Here is an 18,634-nt window from a genome sequence, read left to right on the forward strand (position 1 = left end):
TTCATTACCAAAAAATTCATTATCAAGACTTTCAGTAATATAGGACACATCTGTTTTCAGTGATAAGGCAGCCACTCCTATAAACAACTGCCTGTTAGAAATCATCTAGATATACTGGATAGATATGGCCAACAGGTATTTAATTCCATAGCTGAGCTCTCAGGAAACTAAGGGAAATCCCTAGGAACCAGGCAAAAATGAAGAGGAAGCTATACTATTTGGGGGATTGTTTGCCTTTCTCAGTATTCAAGACACTTGTACCTGCACTGACATAGGAAGAGAAGGAGAGAAGTCCTTGGCTCCTCGCAATGAATGGAAAAGGAACAGGAAAAGGTGGAACACCCTAGAACAAGCCAAGATCTATACCTTCGGTGAAAACATGAATTAAATAAAAACCAACCTCCTATTGAAGGCCAATGACAAGTAAAATGATCTATCTAGGCTTGGGATCTGGGGAAAAAAATTAAAAGGTTGCACCAAGATTTCACAACTTCATTCCTGCCCTCACTTAGGATACGAGGTCCTATTTTTGGTACCCTCATAGTCCATAACACTCCATGCCACAGAATTAACTGGAAGGCATTGCTGAGTTGGTAGTCACAAAGGTAAACACATTGCCTTTCTGGAAGAAGGTAATCTCAAAAAGGATCCATAGTCTGTCCTCATATAAAGATTCCCTGAATTGAAGATCAGAATTAAAGATTACATAGCAGAAAAGGAAAAAAAGGTATCATAAGCAAAACTGAGGAGGGAAGAAAAGGATAGATTTTGATGATCAGGAAATTGTGATATTAATATTAGCAGGTAAAGGTGATAAAATAAGTTTGTATAAAATGCTTAAAGAAATAAAAATGAGAACTTTCTGGAGATAATTATCACATTTGGGAATTACAACATAAAACATACAAAATAGTGTTCTATTTTGTTAAGGGATCCATAAATATGAGAATAAGAAAATGAAAAACATTATTATAAACACTAAACTTAGCATAATGATACTTCTGTGAAGGAGGTAGAGGCAGGGAGAAGAAAGGGTTGTGTGATTTCAGGTAATACCTGGATAAAGGCATAATTTTTATTTTAGGAGAATTAATTTCAAAGACCAGTATTATTATTTCCCAGTTGATCAGGCATAATGTTAAATTTTGATATACCTTTTGGGATTGCATTCAGTTATTAAAAAATTAGATCATGGAGAGAAATATTCAAACTTTTCTAAAAGAATTTAGAATTGCATAATTATTGTAGCTATCTTACAATTTTTACAATCTCTTTCTTTCTCAGTTGACTGGATGCAATAATGATGTCAAGGTTCTCGGGTAGTCAAGGTAGCTACCATAACCTTTTGAATACCCCCAACCCTCATGATCACCTTCATTTTAGGACCATAAGTGATATGTGGATAGAAAAAGATGGACAAATCACAACTGAACAGCATGATAATCGTCCTAAGTAAGATTTACGTAACCTGGAATTGGTCAGAACCTGCAAATCCAAATGGTTCTGTTAGAGCTACTTTAATATTTCATACATATTTGACTTGAAGATAGAATGAAAATAAGATTTACTGGGTGGCAGATGGGTTAGTATATCAGCTCATATTGGAACCAAGGTGCTCAAACATAGCTATCCATTAACATCATTTGAGGAAGTTTAAAACATACTGATGCCTGGGCCCTACCCCTAGAGAATCTGACTGGATTGGTTTGGAGTAGAGACTGGGCAATGTTAAACATTTCCCACATTGTTCTAATTTGCATTGAGAATTGCTTTCCCTCAGGAAAATGGCACAGACTTGGCACACGCATCTCCATGAAACTCTGAGAAAGAAGCTGAAGTTTCAGGATCGATAAAGCATTCTGAGTGGTCATTGTCACCTGCTTTGATTAGCCTGAAGCCAGTTTGAAGCCTATTTGTTATTTCTCCTCAAGAACTGCAGAAATGCTTTTGAATAGAGGTAAAAGAATTAGGATTATAGGATATTTGTGTCCAATATAAAGGGAAACATTCTTATCCTTTTATATTCTGGACTCATAAATTCAGATAGTAGTTTGACCTTATTTCAAATCTCTGGACATTCTAGAAATAAATATACTTTGTAATACACTCCCTTAAAAAGATAATTTTATGCTATGAATGATAAAATCTTAAAGTAAAAATGAAGATAGAGAAATGAGATTTAAAAAAGAACATATGTAAACAACAATAGTGTGTTCTCTTGTGTTTACCTTTCGTAAATTAAATAATAAAGACAACACAGTAATAAATTAAATCACAGTGTCATTCACCAAAAACAAATGAATAATTATCTACACCATAAATTTAGTTTGTGATTGTGTACCTGAAAAAACAAATGTTCTATTTCCTCAGAGTAGGAGGAATAATAGAGGAGAGGAGAGACATAGAGAGGAAAATTAAGGGAAAAGTGTTTTACCTTTAGAAAAAAAAAATCCTCCCTTCTGAATAAGACTTTTCTCACTATTTTTATCTTCACAGAAATTAACACTAAATACCAAATTCGATACAATTTTATACCAGTGCACATTCATTTGCTCAATTAACAACTTATATTTAATTGAACAAAAGGGCCTAATGAATAAAATGGTATTGGACTATATAGCAAAAATATGCATAATGCATTGTATTTTAGGTTTACTGGCTTCTAAATATGCAAGCTCTGTAACTGACAAAACATGATCCCATGTTTATATTTTTGCCAAAAAAGGGAAGTGAATATTGTGACATGTATCTAGATCTACGCTGTCCAATATGGTAGCCATCAATTATATATGGGTATTTACATTTTACTTCATTAAAATTAAATATAATATAAAAATCAGTTTGTCATTAGTATTAGCTACATTTCCAGTACTCAATAGCCTCATGTGACTTGTGGCTACTATCTTGAACAGCTCAGATATCCATCATTTCCATCATTATACAAAACTCTATTGGACGGCACTGAATAATTCAACCCCTCCTAATGCTAGCATTTCACCAATTATACACTGTGTTATTTTAAAGCAAAATAAGTCCATTTATCTTTGCTGTTTATGATAATTGTCTAAGTTATCATCTTCATTGGTTTGTATAAAATCAGTGTATTTTCTTGATAAAAACAATGTAAATATTAGGATTAAAAGCAGAGATTTTAATGTCAGATAATTATTTTAATTTCTGAAACCTGATTAGTATGGTATTTTGAAAGCCTAACTTTGACAAGGTAGTGTTAGATACTTTTTAAAAACTAAAGACGGCCACTAGCTCCTATTTTTCCTTTTCTCCCATTTCCAAACCCTTTCATAATCCTTACCAAAGGCTTTGCTCTTTACTTTATAGTGGTTTTTAATGGTTAGGCGAAGTTTCTCTAAAATGCCCTGTTTTAATACTAGTTCTGAGAGTGAATTCCCCAACAAGTTAAATTCCTGCCCCAAAATAAAGAAAATAACTAATATGTATGGAGTGATTACACTGTGACAGACATAATCACTGAATATATACTATCCTATTTAATCTTCACATTATTATCATTTTCCTTTTAAAATGAGAAGAAAAATAGACTCGGAGAGACTGAATAACTTACATGAGATCACATAGCCTGCTCTTTCTAACTCCGAATCCCTTGAGTCTATTATGACATATAAACACTTTAAAGATGGCTTTGAAATCTAGTACAAAATACAAGCATTAATTCATTGATTCACTGATTGAAGTAACTAATTACTAAAATTTATTTCACTCGTTCTTTTAATAGGATATATTGAGTGCCTACTATATGCTAGACACTCATTAAGCTCTGAGTGTATAGCTGTGAACAAAACAGATGAAGTCCCTGCCCTCATCAAGCTGTAGAAACTGAAATTTCAAGGAAAAGAAATTTGATTAGATCTGTTCAGTCATCTGCAAAAGAATCAAAAAGATAAGTACCAGCTTCTGACACCCACCAATTAGTTGCTTGGCCATTTTGTCAATTCTAACAACTTGAAAGCATTTCATTATTCCACAACTTGATCATGCATCAGCAGGTACGAAGACAGAAATATGTAGTTCTACAGAATGATGAGGACCTGGCCTACCATTATTTCAGAGCAAAGTGTTTAAAAAATTAGAACCACTGAAACCTTGGGTAAAAGAAACAAAATGAAGGACAAAAATATCATCCAGTTTAAAGGTTAAAAGAAAACACAAGGACCGAAGATTTTCAAATTGCTTACAACGTTTTTTTAGAATTGTAGATGATTTTATTCATCTAAATTGATCACAGTTACTCCGAAGTGACAATGATAAAAATGATTTTTATACATACTTCTAATGTTAGAAAGACAGAGACATGATCAAGCTGACAAGTATATGTTTAACTTAGGATGTAAAATTTTTCTAGGGGATGAAGAGTACACTTACCTTGATAAGCACTAAATAATATACAGAATTCTTGAATTACTATAATGCACACCTGAAAGTAATAGAACACTATGTCAACTATACTGGAATTAAAATTTTTTAAAAATTAAGAAAAATTATCAATAAAAATGTTTTATAGGTGACCATAATCTGAAGAATTCTAAACAGATTGGTTTACTTTTAGATTATTTGGGAGAGGCTAATCATTTAAAATAATGTTGCTGCAAGTATGCATAACTTTAGTTTTAAGAATAAAAGACACATTCATATAATAGTTGCCAGAATAACTAGATCCTATATCTACTTCAATATGGCAATTCCTGTTGGTTCATTTTGTTGTAAAATATTTTGTAAGTCATGAAGGCAAATCCAGGAAGAAGGCAAGAAAATAATACCAGCAAAATGCATCACCTGGATTCATATATTTATAAACATTCCTCCTTGGGGAACTGCATTGCTGTAATATAATACTTTTAAAGACATTACCTCTGCACTAGGAATATTTCAAGAATACAGTTATATACTTAGGTGGAAAGACTGTGACATATACTGTAATCTTATATTTTTCTCGTCAATTCAAGATCTAAATATTTATGAATAAGGATTTATGCAGCATCTGCTAGTAAATGTGCACTCTGATACATTTTTGTTCCTCAAAATTTGAAGAAAAATATGAAAAAAATCTTAGGTAACATTTCTGCCGAGTGAGATCAATTCATTGACACATTAGTCTATGAAGCAAAGTGACCATGCATTATTAAAGAATTTAGCCACATTCTATGAGACTCATGTCTCCCCTGGGTTTAGGTGTATATAATATGATTCATTTTTTTGACTTGTGTGGAAATAAAATTTAAAAGGGTCACTCTTCATTTAGTAGCTGGAAAGCAGTGATTTCCACATATTCATTTGATCGTAGGAAAATGTATTTTATCACACGTTAAAAATGTATCTTATCACAACCCTGCAAAATGCTACAGGAAAATATTATCTAAATTATATTTATTTACAAAAGAACTCTAACTAGAATTAACAAACACAAATAATCCTAACATTTTACAAAAAAAAATCCTAACAAAATAATTCTTAGGGGAGAAAGCCATTTTTTTTTTTCTTAAACATTCAGTTAATATTTTGGCTATGCTATTGATAGCTGTGTTTTTAAATTAATGCTCATAATGCAAACACCTGCAATGCTTATATTTGTGACATTCTTCAAGAATAACATTTCCCTAACCTTTACCTTGAACTCATATCCACCAGTAATTTTTCGATTACACTGGAAACACTCTTTTCTGAAGCAGTCAGAAATGGGTGACTGGTCAGTTAATCAATAAGTCCAATACAGAGGAAATAACAACAGTTACTACATAAATAAATAAATAAATAAATAAATAAATAAATAAATAAAGTATACTTTAAAATGTTCATTTCGCTTAAATATCAATATATTTTAATTTATAATGCTTCATTTTAACTTTAATATACTTCCATTTACTTTTTTGATGTGGTGCCAAGACTGTTTCTCTTTCTTTTCATTTTTTTTTCAGTTTGATTTTACAAATGGAAGTTACAGAGTTATATGCATCATCCAGACATTTTAGTTGTAGGGTATTTTTATTATTAATAATGAAGTGGGAACACAAAGACACTTGGGAAGCACTTTGTGTAAAAAATATTTCTAGAATATGATTTTTCTGAATTTTTAAAGTGCCTTTCCACATACGAGTGCCTTGTAGTAGCTCACTTTTATCAAGTGTTAGCCAAAAAATTCGACGTAGGTTTTATAGACAAAAACGTGTTTCAACACTTAAATTTTTTGTTTGGTTCACATTGAATTAAATTCTACAATTAAAACAAGTAAAAATGGCACAACAAACTTGAGGAGATAAAGCATAACTGCCTCTTTGATAAGCAAATAACTCAGTTGATGGAGATGGACAGACGTTCAAGGGTATAGTAGGGAGTAGAATTGTAGCCAGGAGCATTCAAGAACATCTGTCTGTATGTTTTATGGAGGTATCAAAGACAATTGCTCAATGCAGTGAATTAATGCATAAATAGTGCTTAAGAGTTGTCTGTTGTATACCAGGCATTCAAATAAGCACTTAAATGTTTGTGCATTTAATCCTCATGACACCATGAATACTCTGTGAGATAGGTATTATTAGCTCACTTTTAAAAATGAAGAAACTGAGTCTCAGTGCAGTTAAATGCTTTACCCACAGCTTCTCAGTTAACAAATACGAAACTAATACTGGAAAGTTTTTCTAAAAAGTACTGTCTCCAATATAGCTTTGATTACACTATATAATGATTAATAGTTATTTATTGGTGTCTGGCTAGATTGGAATTCTTTAAGGGCAGAACCCAGTCTTTTTCATTAGTGAATTCCCAGCATGCAACACAGTAGATGGCCTTCACAAAATAGGGGCTTAGGTTCTTTAGGGAAACATTAACTTATTCAGGTAGTAACTCGATTGATCCTTGATCTAATTAGGGGATAGTTTTGAACAAAATAGTTAGGTTTTGTCTCTTGATTTTTTAAATCCTTGCAACAAAATTTAAGCGTGCAATATATTATTGTTGACTATAAGTGCTAAATAAGACAGATGCAGAAAGACGAAAACTACATGATTCCACTTACATGACTTTCGAAAACAGTCAAATTCATAAAATCATATGCTGAAATGGTGGTTACCAGGGCTGAGGGAAGTGGGAAATAGAGAGTTAATAATCAAGAGGCATAAAGTTTCACTTGTGTTTCTTTTTAAATTTAGTGGAGAACGTTGTTTCTTAACATTTTCTACAGCTATCTAAGGATTTGTCATTTTTAATTATCATCTACAAGCTTTCTTCAGTTATTTGTATAACATTTATTAAAACCTTAAATCAATGGCTTCTGGTACATAAAATGATGTTTCAGAAAATAAATTTGGTTTACATAATACAAATGAAAAATATAACCCCATCATCTAAAATGATGCTATTATCTGATATAACTTGCTGATTTACTTTGATTTTTTTTTTCATGGAAGCTCAAGTTTTGAGATGAAGATGAAGTTATGAAAGTTTAGTCAATATAAATTATACAAGAGTAATGTATTTTTTTAAAGATCGCTCTAGTAGATGGGCTCTGCTAATGTTAAATAGCAAAAATGGAGACACCACTAATTAATATTTACTTCTGCTGGGGATGATTGTGAGCATGCAAAACTCAGGGATGTTTTTATTGATTGCTTTTAATAAATAATAGTCAACAAAATATTTTATATGAATAAGGATTAGCTACTTCCCTTCAACGTTGTAACCAGATTATTATGAAACTCGTCTCAGAACAAGCTCCCTCATAATAGAAACACTTATTAGCAAAGAGGCAAAAATGGTTCATACAGCTTATTCTGTAAACTCGATGAAGTCCTAGCTTTCCGTCATTTTAGGCGCTATGCCCCCCTCCCTTTACAAGAAATATTGACTCAACATTGGACAACATCCCAGAAGCATGACCTAGTTACTCTATCATCAGTATTATGCAATCTGAATCCTTTTAACCCAAAGGCAGGACACAGGATAGCTTACAGACCATCTGTGGCACCATCCTTAAGAGTAGAAGCTACAAACTTTGCTGGATTTTATGTCCAATTTATTCAAGGGTTGAGAGTGTCTTTATATTATTTTAGCCAATTCATATAAGTTGAAAGCTTTTAGTTTCATCAATTATCACCAATTTCTAACAGGTGCCATGTTAATAAGCTAGCCACTAATTTAATCAATGGAAAATCATTTCTGATATGAAATGTGGTGATTAGAAAAACATGGATATAACCAAAGACAAAGATAGTTAATGTGTTTGTAATCATTGCCTCTGGAGGGAAGGATTTCCTCTTTGAAAAAGTGATTTCTGACTTTCCCTGGAGCAGAGATTCCTAAGTTAAAATGTATAAACTGCCTATGCTGAATTATTTTTCAGCAAATTAGAGTCACCATTAAAATTTTTTACTACCATTAGGAATTCAGCTCCTAAGAAATGAAAAATAAGGGATAAACGCAGAGAAAGTAAGCTCATTGCTTAAAATTTTTTTAACATTTATTTATTTTTGAGAGAGAGAGAGACAAAGTGCAATTGGGAGAGGGGCAGACAGAGAGGGAGACACAGAATCCAAACAGGCTTCAGGCTCTGAGATGTCAGCACACAGCCCGGTGCGGAGCTCGAACTCACGAAGTATGTGATCGTGACCTGAACTGAAATTGAGAGTCGGCCACTTAACTGACTGAGACGTCCAAGAGCCCCAATATTTGTTCAATTTTTTTTTTGGAGGACAACTTGATTGTTGTGTGCAAGGGTCAGAAGAAGGACAAATCTGCTTGTCTAAAGCCCTGTCTCTAAAATAATTATATGCCACTCACTGACATCAGTCAGATCATTGTTCATTGGCTCTATGCTGTTTGTAAACAATGTAGTGATCCTCTATTGTTACTGTTAGAAATCCCTTACAAGATGTGGAGAAAAAGGAACCCTTGTACACTGTTAGTGGGAATGTAAATTGGTGCAGCCATTGTGGAAAACAGTATGAAGGTTTCTCAAAAAATTAAAACTAGGACTACCATATAATCTAGCAATTCCACTTCTGGGTATAGATCCAAAGGAAGAAAATCACTACTGCCGTGATAGCTGCATTGACATGTACAGCATTATTCACAGTAGCCAAGATATGAAAACAACAGAGTTAAGAGTCTGTCAAGAGATGAATGGATAAATAAAATGTAATATATATATATATATATATATATATATATATATATGTGTGTGTGTGTGTGTGTGTGTGTGTGTGTGTACACACACACACACACACACACATAATGGAATATTCAGCCTTAAAAAAAAGAAAAAGGAAATCCTACCATTTGTCACAACATGGATAAGCCCTAGAACATTATGCTAAGTGAAAGAAGTCAAACACAGAAAGACAAATATTACATGACATGATCTCACTTATATGTGGAATCCAAAATAAACAAACAAAAAATGTGGAACTCATAGTATCAAAGAGTAGAGTGGTGGTTACCAGAGACTGAAGAGTTAGGGAAAATGGGAGAAGCTGATCAAAGGATACAAACTTTCAGTTATAAAATGATTAGCTCCTGGAGACCTAATGTATAGTATGGTGACTCTAGTTAATAATAATATATTATACACTGGAGATTTGCTAAGAGACCTCAAGTGTTCTCACTACAGAAAAAAATGGTGGTGACTATATGAGGTAATGGATATGTTAATCAGTTTCATCGTGGTAATCAGTTCACAGGGTATATGTACATCAAAGCATCACATTGTTCACCTTAAATATATTCAATTTTTATTTGGCAATCATTCCACAGTAAAGCTGGAAAAAATAAAGATGTTAAATGAAGGAGAATGAAAGAAAGAAAAAAAGACTGTCACCTTCCTCCTTTTGTCTCGATCTGAGTTTTAATTTTGTTTTTATTGTTTGACAAAATACAGTTATCTGATGGTTCCTCAATTATGTTATTTTAATAAAATAAATTAAATGTAGGTTTGATGGCTGTTTCTTCTGTTTTTATTTTCTTTAAAGTTTATTTATTTTGAGAGAGAGAGAGAATGAGAGAGCAGGGGAGGGGCAGAAAGAGAGGGAAAGAGAGAATCCTAAGCAGGCTCCACACTGTCAGAGTGCAGTCCCGTGTGGGGCTCCATCATAGGAACCATGAGATCATGACCTGAGCCAAAATCAAGAGTTGGATGCTCAACCGACTGAGCCACCCAGGCACCGCTGTTTCTCCCTATTAAAGTAATACTGAGCTCATAGCTTGAAATTTCCCATTTGTTCATTTCTCCTGGAGCAAGAACTCAAGCAGCAGGAAGTGAATCTAATTCAGTCTTTTCCTGTGCTGTCACTCTTCACTAAAGAGTTAACTGTAATGAGAGAGAGACAGAGAGACAGAGAGACAGAGAGGGGCAAACCAAGAAACAGACTCTGAACTATAGAGAACAAACTTATGGTGACCAGACGAGAGGTGGGGCGGGGGGGTGGGTATGGGTGAAATAGGTGATGGGGATTAAAGAGTGCATTCGTTGTGATGAGCACCAAGTGATGTATAGAAGCGCTGAATCACTATATTGTACACCTGAAACTAATATTACACTGCATGTTAACTAACTGAAATTTAAATTTTTTTTAACGTTTATTTATTTTTGAGACAGAGAGACACAGAGCATGAACGGGGGAGGGGCAGAGAGAGAGGGAGACACAGAATCGGAAACAGGCTCCAGGCTCTGAGCCATCAGCCCAGAGCCCGACGTGGGGCTCGAACTCACGGACCGCGAGATCGTGACCTGAGCTGAAGTCGGACGCCCAACTGACTGAGCCACCCAGGCGCCCCAACTAACTGAAATTTAGATAAAAACTTTTAAAAAGTTTTTAAAAGCTAAAGCACTCTAAACTCGGACAAGAATAGTCTTTTTTCTACCTACACTTTAATAGTCTCGCTCCAAATGGCTTGTGAAAATAAAACATGCCCTGCAATTGTATTCAGTATACTTCTAAAGAGGAATTCTGAAAAATACATTTTCTCTAATTCTTTACATTTTCATTGACATTTTAGGTCTCATTTGTAATAGAGGTTCCTGCTGAGTACCTGCATATCTAGCCTCAACTCAATCCAGGTCCAAATATAGAAAAAAATATATATATATATTATTCATATACTTATATATAATATACAATCTTATATACTTATTTATATATATACATATATATGATTTTTAGTCAGTCATAGGACATATAATAATAAAATACACACATACAAACATTTTTCCAGGAAAGTTATAACATGTCTCAGCTTTTACCAATTTACTGATTATTGGGGAGTCTTATGTATTTTTTCTTTAATATGAAATATGACTTTGGTAAATAACATGGCCTTTCTATTGAGAATGCAGGAACACTGTGTCATAAAGCTGAAATTATTAATGTGCATAAATACTCCTTTTCTCTGTTTTCTTTGAGGTACATGAGACTATTCTTTTTTTTTCCTCTCTCCACTCCTTAAAGCTAACTGTGGCTACATGACTATTGCAGTCAATGGGTGGTAGGCAGAAGTGACATGTGTCACTCCGGGGCATGAGCATTTAATTGCTGGTACCAAACCCTCCAGAACTGCTTCCCCTCTGTCATGGCAAGTAGACAGGCACATGTGAATGTGGAGCCCCCATCGGCCCAGGTGTCTAAATACCTGCAATTAACAGAGCTCCCCTAACAACCTGAGTGGTACATATAGCAATGGCAAGAAATAAATCTTTTCTGTTTCCAAATGAGATTTAAAAGACAAACAAAAAAAATCAAAAAAAGCAGTAACAAAAACAAAACAGAATATGACTGAAGCTGAACTACCTAGTACTTGCCCTTTAATAAAAAACCGGGGGGGGGGGGAAGACTTAAAAACGTCCATTTTCTAGGTAGAGAGAAATCACCTAACTATATAATATTATTTTAAAAAGTATTTTCTATAGCTGAAATCATTTCTCAATTAAATCAAAGTAGCTAAATGTTAGCAGAATGCTGGTTATTTCACATAGTCATAAAGTAGTTCTCTATATACATTCAGCAGCAGTGGCAATTTGAAAGTTATCTCTTCATAGAAATGAGACGGTGCTAGTACATAAAAGAAAATGACCATTAATGTTTTAGTCATGGGGCACAATAATAGAAATATCATATATTTTGTTGCAGCTCTTTTTAATTGTGTCACACTGATGGAGAACTAAATTAAAATTATTTTTTTGCATTACAAAATTCTTAAGATGTAATATGAGCCTCCCAAGTTTATATTAAAATTTTACCTAGTTCATTTATTATATACTTTTATTTTTCTTGGTAAGTTATTCTTGTCTGTGCCAAAATAAGTTTTACAGAAATGTCAAGGTATATTCTTTTTCCTTAATGTACATCATTAAGATTGCATTAATGTTATTTTATTTTTTTTTATACTCATGTGATTTTAAAATTAAGCTTGAACCACTGTTGAATATGAGAAATTATTATTTTTTCTCTCCCACAACCTCCTTTCTGTCTATTCTCTTTGTATTTCAGAAGCTCTAGAATTCATCTACTTGGAACACTCCATCACCCCCTGCATCCTTGATTTTTAAATAATCAGGGAAACTTAATAAAGACTCAAAGAAAAATAAAAAGTGAGTGACTAATACCAATTCTACTCTTTGTGTACAGCTCACTCCAAAATGCTGTCATTACAATCTAAGAAGTTAAAATAATATGACACTTTAACCTCAAAGTCAATCAATTTGAAAGAATACTGGAAACACTGTTTTGAAGAGATTGATTGAAATCAAACCTTTGGCCTAGCAAGAGAATAATTACTAAATGGTTTTACGTTCCAGAGCAATAGTTATCTATGTACAAATTATCAGTAGCTGATTGGCTCCAATTAGTCCTTCAGACATCTAAGAAAGACAAAAAAAGACATAAAAAGCACTTGCTCATTTGCATATTCATAATACCTCAGTGAATCACCAGGACTGGCACTGATGCTGCCTGAATATTAATGCAGAGCCAACAGCTGAGCTGAAGGGCAAAGCAATATATAGAAACAAACTACAATTACTCTCTGGGTTTCACAATGTAACTTAATGGTGGACAGCTTTTTAAACCATTTACTACTGCTATTATTATTATTATTATTATTATTATTATTTTGTCTATTATCACAAGATTGTTCCCCCTTTCTGAGAGCATCTAATCAGATCGGTGCACGATTACAGTACATTTTTTATTTGTATTTTAAAGCAGATTTGATCAGGCAGTCTTTTTTTTTACACCCAAACCCACAAACTACTCCAGTTTACATGCTAAATATCCATACAGTATACAACTCCCCCCAAAAAGAGGAATCCAAGTTGTACCCTGCATTCTGCTGAAGGACATTCTATTTTTATATGCTTTTAAAAGCTTCACATTTGTGAGCAGTTAAAAGTTGGGTTAGTTAAGCACCTCTGCCTTCAGTTTTTCTCCTGACCCTGCCCTTTAATTTCTTGTGAAAACCTCTGTCTCCTGACCCCACCCTCTGTCACAGCTCAAATGGATATTTTTGCCTTGGCTTCTGCAGGGAGCCACAGATTGAGGCTTCCGGAAGAAATGTTCCAATTCATTCTGTGAGATGCAGCAGAATATTTGTGGAAGAATAAGTAGGAGGGAGATATGTATTTGAAGTTTGCATGTGTGATGTATTTGTAGCATCACCATTACATTTATATATCTGTGATCACAAGATTGTTTGTTATAGGACTCTATTTTCCTTGGAGAAGTGGCAGATTAGACAAAACTCTTCCCCAGTATTTGCATTTCCTTTTCCTGAAGAAGGTGCTGTCTGCCAACAGCAGTTTCAGAAAATAAACAGGAGTAGATAAAACAGTATTTCTTTAAAAAAAAAAAAAACCCCACAGGTTTGGAAAACAGAATTCTGTACCTTATTGATTATTGGACCGCTTTGCCTTATTTATTTTTATTGGGCTTTATTTCAAATGATAGTAAACAATAATCACAGCAATAGCTAATCTTTATTGATCATACACTGTATTGGTCAATTTTTGCTGCATAACAAACTACCTCTAAAATCAGTGGTTTAAAGCCATGAACTATTACTGCTCATGTATCTATGGGTTGCCTGGGGTTTGGCTGATCTGGGGGTTTAGGCTCAGCGTGAGTTTCTGTTTCAGGCTGTGGCCACCAGCATGGTCCTAATTTTCAAGGCAGGTCTATGAGCTGGCTGGAGTGACTGACTCTTAATCTTCATTAGACCTATCTGCTAACTAGATAATACTTTATACAAGAGTTAGCAGAAGCATAAGGGTACAAACACAACATGTGAGACTTCAAAGTCTACACTAAGATCCAGAACACTCACTTCCTCTTTATTCTTTTGGTTAAAGCCAAGCATCAGGAAAATATACATTTTTTTCTTCAGTGGGAGACAATGAAAAGTCACATGACCAAAGAAGGGGTGAAAAATTTAAACCAATAATGCAATCAATTACCCACACGATGGACCAGGCTCCTTTCTTAGCCTGTTACATACATCACGTCGTCTAATCTTCAGAGCAGTCCCATGTATTATTGTCATTATTTCACAAATAAGAAATTGAGGTTCAGAATGGTTAAGTAATTTGTGTAGGGCTACACCGCCAGCAAATGATAAACTGATGACTGACATCTAAGCGGATCTTAAATACTATGCAATTTTTCTCAAATGTTTCATTCTACCTGGTTTCAAAGAGTATTTCTATATTTAGTATAGAGATTATAAAGATATGGGATATAATATTCAGTCATCATTACCATGAAAATGACTAAGGATAGAACATAACAAAAATTCTGCTGGGATCATACTATTCATTTCTAAGTCAGCCTTAAAATTCATTTATACATGAGACAGAATAAAGATAATATCCTCAGCAGGGAAGAACCACAGGCAAATTAATAAAATAAATTTCCACTTATAGTTCTTCTGTGATCAATAATTATTCTTTAAAATAAGTAAGACCCTCTTATTTGACAATAAACACCACATATAAAAATTATAACTGGTTCTATTTTATTAAAAAATGTGTACCACACAAATATAGTTTTTAGATGCCAAATACCATTGATCAAAAGCAGCAAATGGCTATAATAACAGAACTTTAGTGACTGGAAGTTAACTGTTACAGCGTCAGCAGAAATGTAAGTACACTCTTTTTAATTTTTTTTAATGTTTATTTATTTTCCAGAGAGAGAGAGAGAGAGAGAGAGACAGAGAAAGAGAGGGAGACAGAGGGAGGGAGACAGAGGATCCGAAGTGGGCACTGTGCTGACAGCAGTGAGCCCGATCCAGGCTGGAACTCAGGAACTGAGAGATCATGACCTGACCTGAAGTCCGACACTTAACCGACTGAGCCACTCGGGCATCCCAGAAATGTAAGTATACTCCAAGGGTAAAGTATTTCCTAATTGCCACCTTGGCAATCAAAAACAATGTGGTCTTATAATATGTCTATATTTGCACTGGGTTCTTGATTTTGCACATTTTTATTTTTTATTTATAAACAGTTATTTTCAGCAACCTCAAGAAGTTTAGTTGAATCAAAAAATTAAGTCTGTAACATAGGACTCAGTGACAATTCTATATTGTTTACATACTATTCCTCATTGTATAAAGTTTGGCTTAGTAAATCTACAAATTATTAATATTCTGGAATAAATATGAAAACAACAGGGCAAAATTAAATAAGATGAGCTATGACATAAAGCCAATCTCCATGTCGCAAGATTCCTCCCCAGGGTTAAGCCATGTGCGGAGAAAAGACAGATTTTATTTGGGAGTAAGATCAGCATTCATAGAAATTGGAATACTAATGTGTTGAAGTGGAAGTCTATGCGTAGCATATGAAATAATATATAGACTCCTTGCCCTAGACACTATTATGTTTTTCAAGATTAATAGTTGCACTGAATCTCACACTTTGGCCCACTTCCTTTATTCACACCCAAAACATTTCACAATCTCATTAAATGCAGACTGGAAGCTAAGAAGCAGAGAGCATTTCTCAGTGTGTTTGTTCTGCTATGGAAAGTGTATGGTATATAACAAACACTCAATAATTATTTTTAAAGAATGCAGTATTATGAACTTGTATACCACTAGACTCAAACAGAACTGGGTTCTTAATAGTTGAATGACCTCGGTCAAGTTATTGAACACTAAAGAACCAGGTTTGGTTTTGTTTTTTACCCATAAAAGTGGTGACACAATCTACCTATGTCACAAAGTTGTTTAGAGGAGGAAATAAAAGCATTTATTTACAACCAAATTTCCCCAACCTTCAATTAACTTACGATGACTTAAAATGGAATCATACTATTAACTCAAAATTTAATAATTCTGGTCCCCACCTGCTGAGGCAAAACTTCAGTCCCTTCCCCCTAAATCTCTCCCTGATATATTTGAGTGTCCCTCAAATGCACTCATGAGAGGCCTTCTCCCATTTGTCTGCCTCAAACCCTTGCACTGATGCTCACTGCCTGCAACAACACTTGAGAATCCAGTCTCTCCCTGCTGGCCAAAGCTGCCACTCAACCTTCAAGGAAATGTTGATACCGAACCTTATGCTGCTATTTCTTGTTCAGATGCGGCAGCCTCTCTGAGTACCCAAAGAACACTGTGTTCTCTGGGGTCCTCATGGAGTTGAAGCTTCTATGTAATCAATTTATAAGTAGAAAGATCATTCTCGTCCTTCAGCCTACAGCCCCCAGCCCCCAAAGCTCTTTCTCCAAAGCTCAATTACAAATCAAGTTGCTGAGATTGGGGAGGTCAATATCTGAGACAGAAATCATGCTATTACATATATCTGATCAACTGAATTAATTTACACACACACACACACACACACACACACACACACACACCTCTTAATCTTCCTAAGTTTCCCTCCTTCAGGTTGGATTTTAGCATATATGAGAAGAGGAAACTCACATATCTTGCTGTCAATCATAACCCATTTGGAATGGATTATTTGGGGCAATAAGACCCTGTACTGCCAAGGTTTTGCACACCTGGTGCATTTTGCCCTACTATTAATATGGCCTCCATATCTAGAATGGCTCCTTTAAGATATTTCTGAATCTGGGACCCTTAAAACATCACAATTTATTTGGTCTGGGATGAGTTGCTGGCATAGGTAATTTCTACAAGTTCCCAAGAAACTCCTAATATGTACTTCAGGGTTAAGAATCACTGGTTCAGGTGGGCCTGGGTGCTTCAATCAGTTAGATGTCTGATTCTTTTTTTTTTTTTTTTAATTTTTTTTTTCAACGTTTATTTATTTTTGGGACAGAGAGAGACAGAGCATGAACGGGGGAGGGGCAGAGAGAGAGGGAGACACAGAATCGGAAACAGGCTCCAGGCTCTGAGCCATCAGCCCAGAGCCTGACGCGGGGCTCAAACTCAAGGACCGCGAGATCGTGACCTGGCTGAAGTCGGACGCTTAACTGACTGCGCCACCCAGGCGCCCCTAGATGTCTGATTCTTGATTTCAGCTCAGGTCGTGATCTCATGGTTGTGAGATCCAGCTGAGGCCCACGTTAGGTTCTGCGCTAGGCTTGGAGCCTGCTTAAGATTCTCTCTCTCCCTCTCCCTCTCCCTCTGCCCCACCCCTGCTTGTGCTCTCTCTTTCTCAAAAAAAAAAAAAAAAAAGAAGAATCACTGGCTCAGAGAATATGACGAAAACCTATTTTACCACATACAATGTGCATTTGTTTTTGTTTATAATTTTAGTAAAGTGTCAGGTGTCTGTGAACACCTTGAAATCTATGTTAAGGATAATTGACTTAAAGCCAGTAAGTTTGGTTGTTTCTCCAAAAGAGGGAGTAGCTGTGGTGGGCAGGCCTCTAGAAGAGTTATTAACAAGGCTTTGTCTTAGAATGAAGCAATAATCAGCTTCATCAAATTCAGTAGAGTTTTCCTATTTATCTTTGTTTCCTGAATGTTCCTGGTATTATGTGATCTTGAAGTAGATGATTAATAAATGCTTGTTGATTTAATGTTACTGAAGTCCATATTACCACCAAAATTAAGGAGAGTATTTAGATACAATGAATCAGAATGAGAATCATAAAAAGAGATTCATAAGTTCTTTACTTTGCAGAAAATAGAAAGTTTCATTGACTAGCCAATTAATATTGAAAAAAACATCTGTCCTAGATCAAGAGAAATAGTAATAACTATTTCTCATAAAATAGAGGAAAATATCAGGGCACCTGGGTGGCTCAGTCAGTGATGTGTCCGACTTCAACTCAGGTCACGATCTTATGGTCTGTGGGTTCAAGCCCTGCATCAGGCTCTGTGCTGACAGCTCGGAGGCTGGATGCTGCTTTGGATTCTGTGTCTCCCTCTCTCTCTCTGCCCCTCCCCTGCTCATGCTCTGTCTCCCTCTCTCAAAAATGAATAAATGTTTCATTAATTGTGTGGCAAGAGGGCAACATAAATACCGTGAAGATTTTGAGTAAATAACCACTTCGTGGGATGTCTGGAAAGTTACATGAGACTCAGTTTTTATTACACAATCATAAAATCAGCAAGAATGTTTTCTAGCTAGGACAAGGTGGGGAAATTAAATTGCAATTAAGACCAGTCATGGGAGTGTTTTGATTATACCAGAAATAGA

The sequence above is a fragment of the Leopardus geoffroyi genome, chromosome X, assembly GCF_018350155.1.
Source record: "Leopardus geoffroyi isolate Oge1 chromosome X, O.geoffroyi_Oge1_pat1.0, whole genome shotgun sequence".
Classification (NCBI taxonomy): domain Eukaryota; kingdom Metazoa; phylum Chordata; class Mammalia; order Carnivora; family Felidae; genus Leopardus; species Leopardus geoffroyi.